The 11,954-nt window shown below is 41.7% G+C and overlaps 1 non-coding gene across 1 annotated transcript; it reads left to right on the top strand.

The window, feature by feature from the left end:
- Positions 1-11,202: 11,202 nt before the first annotated feature.
- On the top strand, positions 11,203-11,309 carry LOC120252625. Its single transcript, XR_005534082.1, has one exon. It is a non-coding gene; the product is annotated as a small nucleolar RNA R71 (small nucleolar RNA).
- The last annotated feature ends 645 nt before the right edge of the window (positions 11,310-11,954 follow it).

Genomic DNA, 11,954 nt, shown 5'->3' with positions numbered 1-11,954 from the left:
AGTGTTTTTAGAGACAGTAAGATCTATCCTGAGAGTACACATGGGCATGCATCTGCCCCTGTGGCTCTCCACTATGGAGACACACGGGCGTGTGGAATTTCCGTACGCCCATGCGGATATACAGAACTCCAAGGGACACAACTTCTTTTTAAAGAAGACTTGTTTCTCTTTAACTACATAATCTCCACTCTCTTCAGAATACTCTAGCATTGGTTTCCGACCTCATACTACCGATTTTGGAGGATTTTTACTTGGTTTTCTGGCCTATTCCTATTCTCCTCATCTCAACTCGTCGGTAAGCCCCTATCTTTGATTTTCTTTGCCAATTCTTAATTCTAATCGATGAACTTGCTAAGAATGCTTCATTTTTGCAATTAGAGTGTATGAGCATGCTTAGAATGAAGTTAGAATAGTTTTAAAAGTTTTTTGTTAGATTTTTGAGGTGCGGCCGGGCGGTTCTTCACGCCCTGTGGATCCACACGGGCGTGCAGCAATTCCCCACAACCATGTGGATTTCTGCAACATTATTTATCCAGCTTGTTTGATTGATTTCCTTTGAAATTTTACAGGATATGGCACCTAGGTCATAGGAAGCAAGTAGAGAAATGGCTGCGGCAGTCATCCTCTGAGTTCGAGGGCATGAGTTTTGCTATTCCCGAGCATCAGGCCCATTTTGTATGTCTGTCGAGACTTTGGTTTGGACAGACTTAGTATCTGGACAGTAGCATACTCCGAGAGTTACAGCAGGGGGATGAATTTGCTGAAGAGGTCGAGGACCTTGTTTTAGTAGGGGTGCAGTCAGTTGTTGATGACTAGAGAGCCATCCATCCATGAGCTCACACTAGAAGTGTTGTCGTCATTTGAGTTCGATCGATCGTATGAGAGATTCGACAGCATAGACGCCATCCAGTTCAGACCGTTTGGACATCACTACTGCATGGGCATAACGCAGTTCTCTGTCTCGCTTGGGCTATACGAGGGGGCATTCACCGACACTGAGGAGTATTCTCAGCTACCGACTGATTATCCTGGAGCTTTTACCCCTCAGAGAGCCTACAGAGTGCTGTGTGGTCAGGGTCAGTACGAGCCGGAGGTGTCCAAGGCCACGTGCCTTTCCCAACCTGTCTACCGATACTTACATGCCATTATGAGTAGGTCAGTGAATGGTCGTGGTGACAGCACATGTATTCTGAGCTGGCAGGAGCTTTTATATCTGTATTCGATGGTGCAGCACATATCGATTCATCTGGGGCACATCCTTGTAGAGTATATTCATCATCAGGAGCATTATGCTAGATTAGGAGCGATCTTCTCGGGCCCATACATTACGAGACTAGTCATGGGCATGGGCCTCTTGGACGCGATTCGCAAGGCTGAGAGGACGAGTACTCCTGCTCCCCTGAGTATGGAGACGATGAGATTGATGGGTATGATCCGCAGAGTACGAATAAGGGTATATGCCTTGGTTCTACCCACTCCAGAGATTGCTGAGGATGAGGGTGATGATGCAGAGGCTTCTCAGCCTGCCCCGAGCCTCACCCGATGCCAATGGAGACTAATTTCAACATCAAATTCCTGCAATAACAACACCCAACGAATCAGCGTTGGTTTTGCATCAGTCTTGTTGATTAAATAACGCAACGCTGAATGATCAGTGAAAACAACCACTTGTGAAAGAATGAGGTATGATCTGAATTTGTCAAATGCAAACACCACAGCCAATAGTTCCTTTTCAGTAGTAGTGTAGTTCTCTTGGGCGCTTGTCAAGCTCTTGCTTGCATAATAAATTGGCTGGAAATATTTTATCTTTATCTCTACCCCAAAACAGCCCCCACGGCATGATCACTAGCATCACACATAAGTTCAAAGGAGAGACTCCAATCCGGTGAGATAAGGATAGGTGCTTGTATGAGTTTTTCTTTTAACAAGTTAAAAGCAAGCAAGCACTCTTGATTGAACACAAATGGGGTGTCTTTCTCTAGCAACTTGGTCATTGGTTGGGCAATCTTGGAGAAATCTTTAATGAATCGGCGATAGAAACCTGCATGCCCCAAGAAACTTCTAATTGCCTTGACATTTGTTGGAGGAGGTAGTTTCTCAATAGTTTTGATTTTTGCCCGATCAACCTCAATTCCTTGGTTAGGAATTTTATGACCAAGGACAATCCCCTCTTGGACCATGAAGTGACACTTCTCCCAATTTAGAACTAAATTTGTCTCTTCACACCGCGTAAGTACTTTCTCAAGATTCTTCAAGCATGCCTCAAAAGAATCCCCAAACACCGAAAGGTCATCCATGAAGACTTCCATTATATCTTCTAACAAGTCATCAAAGATGGCCGTCATACATCTTTGGAAAGTAGCCGGTGCGTTGCAAAGTCCAAAGGGCATTCTTCTATAAGCAAAAGTACTAAAAGGGCAAGTAAAAGTTGTTTTCTCTTGATCTTCGGGAGCAATTGGGATTTGAAAATACCCTGATATACCATCTAGAAAACAATAAAATTTGTGGCCTGCTAATCGTTCCAACATTTGGTCAATGAATGGCAATGGAAAATGATCCTTTCTTGTGGTATCATTCAACCTCCGATAATCAATGCAAACGCGTTATCCTGTGACCGTTCTTGTCAGAATTAACTCATTTTAATCATTTTTCACTACTGTCATACCACCCTTCTTCGGTACCACTTGTGTCGGGCTCACCCACGCGCTATCCGAAATGGGGTAAATAATTCCTGCATCAAGGAGCTTTACCACCTCTGCTTTTACCACTTCTTTCATGTTTGGATTCAATCTTCGTTGAGGTTGAATCACAGTTTTGTAATTATCTTCCATCAAAATCTTGTGAGTGCAAAAGGAGGGGTTGATTCCCTTGATATCTGAAATTTTCCAAGCTATGGCTGTTTTGTGCAACTTTAGCATAGCAACCAGCTGCTCTTTTTGCTCCGAAGACATACTTGAAGCTATGATCACCGGCGATTTTGATCCTTTGGCTAGAAAAGCATACTCCAAATGTTCCAGTAATGCTTTTAGCTCCAACCCAGGAGGTTCTTCCACTGAAGGTCGTAGCCAATTTGCTTGTTTTCTATCAATTTCTTCAAACCCCTTGGAAGTTTCTTCTAATTCTTCCTTGAGTACCCCTCGTTCCGGGTTGTTTACCCCAAGGATATCCAAACTGTCTTCATCCTCCACTTGATTACTCAACCCACACACCTCAATTGATGAGATTGACTCGATAAAATTTTTTGCTTCATCTTCTTCAACTTCTTCCTCGGATTCACATCCAACAAATTCTGTTGTGAATGTCATTGAAAAAGACGAAGGAGTTTCCTCCAACTGAAATTTAGCCTCATTCCCAAAGGACATAAATGCAGACTTTTCAAAGCATTCCAACAACATTGACAATTCAGAACCTTGATATTGCGTTCCACGCTCTTCACTCATCATATGTGGCTCAACTATCCGTAGACTCAGCCCCTCATCATGTTGCTTACCCGAATCAAATTCTGCCACAAATTGTTCCATTTTTCTCTCATTGGATACCATCCTATCCTTCAATGTCTCCATAATTGATGCTTCATTCAACATGATCCTGAAATGGAAAAGAAAACAAAAATTACTGTTCACCCAGTAAAAATAGGAAAAGAAATGAAAGATAGAATGAAAAGAGCGGCGAAAGAGATGAGTATGAAGTGGAAATAGAAAATGAAAATGTGAATGACTAAAGTAACCAAGTCCTAGCGTTCCTAATATCCCGTTCCCCGGCAACGGCGCTAAAAACTTGACACGCATCCAAATATGCGTGTAAACAGCAAGTGCAAGGGTGTCGAAGTAATAATTACCCCGGTGAGTGGGTAGTCGAATCCACAGGGAACGAAAGTATTAGTATTAACCAATTCTTAGTTATCTAGTAAAAATCAATGGATATTATGAAATGAACTAATTACAAGAGAATTAATAAGCAAGCAAACGAGCAAAAAAACAAGTAAAGGAGATCTCAATCAATAAAGATGAGGTACTCGGGCAATGCTCCCCCTAGGATCTAACATGAAGCTCACGATTCACTAAATGCTTCTAAACCGAGTCTAATGAGTCGAGGTAATCCAAGAACAACCGTCCCTTGCTTCCAAGCCACCGGTACTAGTCCCCTGCAAGGTCCCGGTGGAGAAATTGCTCAATCTCAACACCTCACACCCCATATGACCGCAATACGCTCTAGGGACACCTAAGAGTAAAACCGATTCCTAAGGATAGATCCAACCCTAATTCCCGGCGAAGGATCTCTAACCCCCTACAAGGTCCCGGTGGAGAAATCTCTCAATCTCACGCCTCACACCAAATATGGTTGCATAGAGATTAGGGAATACGGAGATAGGAAACACTCAATCGGAAGGGAGAGGGGGCACTCCACTATCTCATGACTCACCCTCTCAACCATCTTTAACCTTGACGTTCTAACTCTAATGGAGACCTCTCTCACATCAAAGTAACAAATCATGCAAATCCAATCAACCACAAGGATTAATTAAACAAGCAAGCAATGGGAATACAAGGTTAAAACTCAAATCAACTCGAATTAATAGAAAAATAAAGCAAATCATTACAAAAACATAAATCCTAGGGTTCACATGCCCAAACACCTACTAAGGTTTAGCCCTCCATGGAGCAAGTTACAAAACAATGACTATTACAATTAAAAGCAATGAAAACCATGAAGTAAAACCCCCTTAAATTCGTGATGATGGCATTGATGGGTCACCCAACGTCTTGAAGAATCCTTCTCCATAGCTAGCTCGCCGAAGGCTACCTCTTTGCTATGACGGGAAGAAGATCGATCAAAGTTGGTGATGGACGCCCCCCAATATCGCCAAAGACCTCCTCCAAAACACTAGCCTCCTTGCCTTCAAAGTGCTCACCAAAACCCTCACCAAAAGTCCCTCAAAAATAGGGAAAACGGATAGCTCTTTCTCTAATTAGGGCATAACTAGTATCAGACTTATGAGGGTAGCTTTATACTTCATAGGTGATAGCTCTTTCCATCCAACAAGCACAAATAAGAAATAAAACTATTTTGATCCTTTTTTTTAATTAACAAAAGAAACAACTATACTTAGTCCCTTTAACATCAAACTTGAGTTTCCAAAAGTGTTTCAAGAGTGAGAAATAGAACAAGTGTTAAACGGGCAAAATTTCCTAGAAATTCAAGCAAAAACTAGAGGACGAGGATATTCAATGTTAAAAATTCTCCTAAACTCACGAATACAATCATTGCAACTAAGGTGAACAACCATTGGCTATGTGAGCATGTATATCAATCAAAACTAATATAAAAGATGTGTGTACTATGAAACTCCTCCCCACACTTAAGTTGTTAATTATCCCTAATGTACTCGCAAAAGTAAAAGAATTAAAAAAAAAAATCAAGTGTCAATGTCGTACTCATAGGTGATAGCTCTTTCTCTAATTAGGGCATAACTAGTATCAGACTTATGAGGGTAGCTTTATACTTCATAGGTGATAGCTCTTTCCATCCAACAAGCACAAATAAGAAATAAAACTATTTTGATCCTTTTTTTTAATTAACAAAAAGAAACAACTATACTTAGTCCCTTTAACATCAAACTTGAGTTTCCAAAAAGTGTTTCAAGAGTGAGAAATAGAACAAGTGTTAAACGGGCAAAAATTTCCTAGAAATTCAAGCAAAAAAACTAGAGGATGAGGATATTCAATGTTAAAAATTCTCCTAAACTCACGAATACAATCATTGCAACTAAGGTGAACAACCATTGGCTATGTGAGCATGTATATCAATCAAAACTAATATAAAAGATGTGTGTACTATGAAACTCCTCCCCACACTTAAGTTGTTAATTATCCCTAATGTACTCGCAAAAGTAAAAGAATTAAACAAGCAAGCAATGGGAATACAAGGTTAAAACTCAAATCAACTTGAATTAATAGAAAAATAAAGCAAATCATTACAAAAACATAAATCCTAGGGTTCACATGCCCAAACACCTACTAAGGTTTAGCCCTCCATGGAGCAAGTTACAAAACAATGATTATTACAATTAAAAGCAATGAAAACCATGAAGTAAAACCCCCTTAAATTCGTGATGATGGCATTGATGGGTCACCCAACGTCTTGAAGAATCCTTCTCCATAGCTAGGTCGCCGAAGGCTCCCTCTTTGCTATGACGGGAAGAAGATCGATCAAAGTTGGTGATGGACGCCCCCCAATATCGCCAAAGACCTCCTCCAAAAACACTAGCCTCCTTGCCTTCAAAGTGCTCACCAAAAACCCTCACCAAAAAGTCCCTCAAAAAAATAGGGAAAAGCGGATAGCTCTTTCTCTAATTAGGGGCATAACTAGTATCGGACTTATGAGGGTAGCTTTATACTTCATAGGTGATAGCTCTTTCCATCCAACAAGCACAAATAAGAAATAAAACTATTTTGATCCTTTTTTTTAATTAACAAAAGAAACAACTATACTTAGTCCCTTTAACATCAAACTTGAGTTTCCAAAAGTGTTTCAAGAGTGAGAAATAGAACAAGTGTTAAACGGGCAAAATTTCCTAGAAATTCAAGCAAAAACTAGAGGATGAGGATATTCAATGTTAAAAATTCTCCTAAACTCACGAATACAATCATTGCAACTAAGGTGAACAACCATTGGCTATGTGAGCATGTATATCAATCAAAACTAATATAAAAGATGTGTGTACTATGAAACTCCTCCGCACACTTAAGTTCTTAATTATCCCTAATGTACTCGCAAAAGTAAAAGAATTAAAAAAAAAAATCAAGTGTCAATGTCGTACTCTGGCTCCTCTGCTGTCTGTGGTGCTGGTGATGAAGTACATGGTCGGTCAATCGGTGCTAGAATAGGGGATGGAGGTGCTGGACAGTTCTCGGCAATAGGACAAATGACGAGGCGACGTCTCTCTCTAAAATACATTGTAACATGTCGAATCGTGTCATTAACAATATATGCTGTGTGGCCTGTGTAGCCTGAATCTCCGCAATCTCTGCTCGGGCCTCAGTGACCTCTATCCGTATCACCCCCACAGCACTCTCGAGCTTCTCAAAATGATCATGGGCTCGAGATGGTGAAGACATGCGTACTGGGGGTGGATCCTCTACCATATGAGGTACCGCCTCTATTTGATCTCCCTCAAGCTGTGACTCTAAAGCTGGTTGAGACCCCTCTGCGGTGGTTTCATCGGATACAAGAGGCTTTGGTGGGGACATATTCAGCGCATAAACACCACCCGGATATTTCCTGATTATACCCATGAGTCTCATTGTTTCTAGCCCGAGGGGTACGGGTACTATTGTTTTCCCGGCCCCTCTGATCGTGTCTCGTAAACCCATCCCCAAGTTGAGTCTAGTAATGTATGGGCCCGAGAAAATGACACTAAGCCTAGGATACTATCCTTGGTGCTTCAGATACTCCGCTAAGATGTGTCCCAAATAAATCGGCTCATTTCGTACCATAGAGTATAAATATAGAAGTTCCTGCTTGCTTAGGACCCTTGTACTGTCATAGTGACCATTCACTGACCTACTCAAGATGGCGTGAAGATATCTGTAACTAGGTCGAGAAAGGCATGAAGCCTTAGACACTCCTAGCTCATATCGTCCCTTACCACATAGTATTTTATATTCTTTCTGGGGAGTTAAGCCTCCTAAAATGTCAATTGGTAGATCCTCATACTCCTCCATCTCAATAAACCCCTCGTCATATAAACCAAGCCTAAAAGAGAATTGTGTGATACTCATACTGTGATATTGCCCAAAAGCTCTAAACTGAATGGCGTCGATGCTATTGAAATGAGCATAAGAGCAGTCAAACTCAAATGAAGTGAGCACCTCTAATGTGAGTAGCCGAATAGGAGGGTCACGAATAATCAATAACTTACGCCAACTACCCACCGATAGTAACTCCTCGACCTCATCAGCCATGTCATGTGCTAACTGTACCTCCCTAAGGGAGCTCACATCCGGGATTCATGTCTTATCAAACTTAAGCTTCGCTAGTCGATCAAATCGAGCTTCATGTTCGTGAATTGTAAATTCCATGCTTTCTAGTTCAAGAGTAGGCTCTCTAGGACGCTTACCAGCTACCTTCTTCGATCTGGGAGCCATACTTGCATGTATTGGAAAAGGAATCGATCAAATTCATTCACAACTTAATAATGCAGGAATCCACACGATCGTGTGGAAATTCCACACGCCCTTGTGGATTCACGGGGCATGAAAACCACAAGGCTCTTTGTGGTAAAATCCACGAATACACCTCTTCCTCCATTCTAGAGCTCGTTAAAAACATATCACAGTAATTTTAGCATGAAAACGAGGCGCATTCACCATTTTAATCAAAGAAATATCGAATAGAATCGACTTAGTGTAGCAACAAGATAAAACAAGGATTTACCATTGAGATGAAGCTAAAACCCTTAAAATCGATAAGAAGCTCAAACAATCGACGCAAAATAGACAGCAAGAGAATAGGAGAAGGTCGAAGAATGTTTCCTGAGTGTTCAGAGGTCTGTTAATGAGTAAAGCTAGAATATTTTATAAAGAGGAAACACAGCTGTCTAATACCTTCAAAAACCACACGGGCATGTAAATTTTACACGCCCGTGTGCCTCCACCTAAGAGGTTCACAGGGGCAAATGCACGCGCTTGTGCGCTCTCAGGAAAACACTCAACCTCTCTGAACGCAGCCACACGGGCGTGTGGGAAATACCCACGCCCATGTGACAAACCCACAGGGGCTGCCGCACGCCCCTGTGGCTTCTCTGTCCAACCGAGAAGAATTGCTGAGTGTTTCACACGCCCGTGTGGAAATTCCGCACGGGCGTGGGCATTCACAAGCCCAACTCACAAGGGTAGCCGCAAGCCCCTCTGTCTTCTCGGGAAATTACCCACGCCCGTGTGTATTTCACAAGTTCGCCCACAGGGGTGAGTCCACGCCCTTGTGTGCTCTCGGAATAGTTTGCCAAGTCTCTGCAGGAAATCACTTGCCCGTTCACAGGGGTGAGTCCACGCCCCTCTGCCTTCTCTGGATGACCTTACAATACAAAACCACGGGTGTGTGTTAATTCCACACGCCCATGTGTTTTCTCTGGATGACTTAGAAAACTATGCAGGCTCTGCAAAATATTTCTGAACATGTTTACACACTCAGAGCCTACCCTAATATGCAAACTATACCAGTGAGAAACATGATAGATAGCTCAAACGAGCAAAACTTCGTCAAATTCACATGAAAACACATGGTAAAATTACAAGTCCACAAGAAAATCACAGCAAAAGTATCTACAAATCAAGACACCAACACTCAACAATTTATTCAAGCAAACACTAAACTACCAAATTAAGAAAATAGGAAACACTTGGGTTTCCTCCAAAGAAGCGCTTGTTTAACGTTACTTAGCTTGACATACCTTGTCTTACCTCACGGGGGTTTATGAAGGAAAAATACTTCCCTATCGTCATTACCAAGCATTATGATTCTTTCATTGTCCACCTCTTGGTCAAACAAACTCTTGTACTGGTCCATATTGAATATTATCTGTATATATTCAGCAACAATCTCATCAGTAGTGTCTAGAAAATACAAAGTATCATCGAAATCAAGAGAATGCTGCATGGCTTCAGCAAGGCGATATGTGAGCATGTCATCTCCAACTCTCAATGTTAACTCTCTGCCGTCCATGTCAATCAATGCTTTGGAAGTCCGCAAGAATGGCCTCTCAAATATCAAGGGTACATCCACATCCTCATCGATGTCTACCATCACAAGGTCTACAAGAAAGATGTACTTGTCCACCTTGACAAGCACGTCTTCAATGATACCCCTCAGATGTCTCACTGTTCAATCCGCCAATTACAAAATCATCCGAGTGGGGCTAGGCTCTCCCAAGACTAGCATCTGAAAAAAGGTGTATGGCATAACGTTGATACTGGCTCCTGAGTCCGCCAATGCCATTTCTTCACCCAAATTGCTAATGTTACATGAAATGATAAAAATTCCCAGGTCTTTCTTCTTTATACTGGCCCCTGAGTCCACCAATGCCATTTCATCACTGCCGAGCAAGAAGCATCTAAGATCTCTGAAGCACTATCTTCCAACTTCCCCTTCTTGGTCAACAAATCTTTTAAGAATTTGGCATACTTAGGCATTTGAGCCAATGCCTCAACAAAAGGAATATTGATGTGGAGTTGTTTGAACAAACTCAGGAACTTCTTGTAATGTTCATCCCCTTGGTCATTCTTCAATCTAGAGGGATAAGGGATTCTTGGCTTGAAAGGTGGGGGTATCACCTCCTTCTCTTTGCTTGCTCCCTTCTCAACCTCTACAACCTTGGGTGCGTGTTCATTGGGCTTCTCACTCGTAAGCTTACCCTCAACCTCACGACCACTTCTCAAAGTGATCGCCTTCATATGCTCTTTAGTGTTGGTCTCAGTGTTACTCGGCAAGCTTTCTTGTGGGCATTCCGATAAGGACTTCGCAATCTACCCTACTTGATTTTCAAGATTATGCAAAGAGGCGGTGTGGTTGCGAAATGTAGCTTCCACTAATTGGAACCTTATATCAGATGATTGAACAAACCTAGTTAAGGCCTTCTTCAAATCTTTCATCCAGGTCTCCAAACCTGAAACTCTATTTATCATGTTTGGGGCTTGCTGTTGTTGTTGGAAACCCGGTGGCCCCATGGCCTTTTGTGGACCTTGGTTGCTCCACGAGAAATTGGGATGACTCTTCCAACACGGATTGTAGGTGTTTCTGTATGGGTTTCCTTGATTCCTCATAGCATTGCCTACAAAATCGACATTCTCGAAAGAAGACGCGTCACCAATAGAGATCCTGCAATTGGAGGGAGCATGTCCTCCACCACACCCGGTGCAAGTAGTCACGGCTGCTACTCTATTCGAAGTTAGGAGATCTAACTTCTTACTGAATGATTCCACTTGAGCTGCCAATGAGGTTACTACATCTATCTCATAGAGGCCGGCCAGCTTCTTCTTCTCCCTAGCATTCCATTGGTAGTTGTTTAACCATATTTCTTCAATTTTTTGATGGGCCTCATCGTGGGTCTTGCTACCTAAGGTACCTCTTGCTTTCGCATCCAAGAGTTGTCTTGTACTCGGATTTAAACAGTTGTAAAAGGTCTGAACAATCATCCACTCTACGAATCGATGTTGCGGGCACTTTCTCAGGAGCTCCTTGAACCTTTCCCACGTCTCAAATAGAGACTCCAATTCCAATTGTACAAAGGATGAGATCTCATTCCTAAGCTTTGCATATTTTCTGGGAGGGAAATAACGGTCAAGAAAAGCTTCTACCATCTCCTCCCATGTGGTCATTGATGCTCAAGATAATGAGTGTTGTCACGCCCTGAACCTAACCGTGCACGTGGCAACCACCACGATGACAAGAAGTTGGTCCCACAACGGCCCCATATTCAGGTCGCCGTAAGGTTTCAATATAAACCTGTTATCACAATTACATAACTAGATGACAAAATAATAATAAGATCACAAAAGGGTTCCCTGACACTAGGGGCCATAAACACAAGTAGCATCAACAATAGAACAAACAAAGGTTTTAGATACAACCAAAAAATACAAATACATGAACAACATATAAAGGTCAAGTCTAGTGGATCCATAAATTTTACATGCATACTATAACAAACCTAAACAAGAAGTACAGATAAGTCACTCTACTGCTGAACATTACAACTCTGTCCAACGTCGCAGTCTGAAAAGATAAACAAAAGGGAGTGGTGAGTAACAGATGTTACCCAGAGAGTAAGGTCAGTATATATGTAATAGAGTGATAAAGTTTTTCAAATAGTAATTCCACATGAATAGTAACATATAAAATCAATTCTAAGTATTCAACATATTAACAAATAACACAAGGTTCATCAAAAGCAAATA

The sequence above is a fragment of the Dioscorea cayenensis genome, chromosome 21, assembly GCF_009730915.1.
Source record: "Dioscorea cayenensis subsp. rotundata cultivar TDr96_F1 chromosome 21, TDr96_F1_v2_PseudoChromosome.rev07_lg8_w22 25.fasta, whole genome shotgun sequence".
In the NCBI taxonomy this organism is placed as follows: domain Eukaryota; kingdom Viridiplantae; phylum Streptophyta; class Magnoliopsida; order Dioscoreales; family Dioscoreaceae; genus Dioscorea; species Dioscorea cayenensis.
This window is presented reverse-complemented; position numbering and strand designations above follow the sequence as displayed.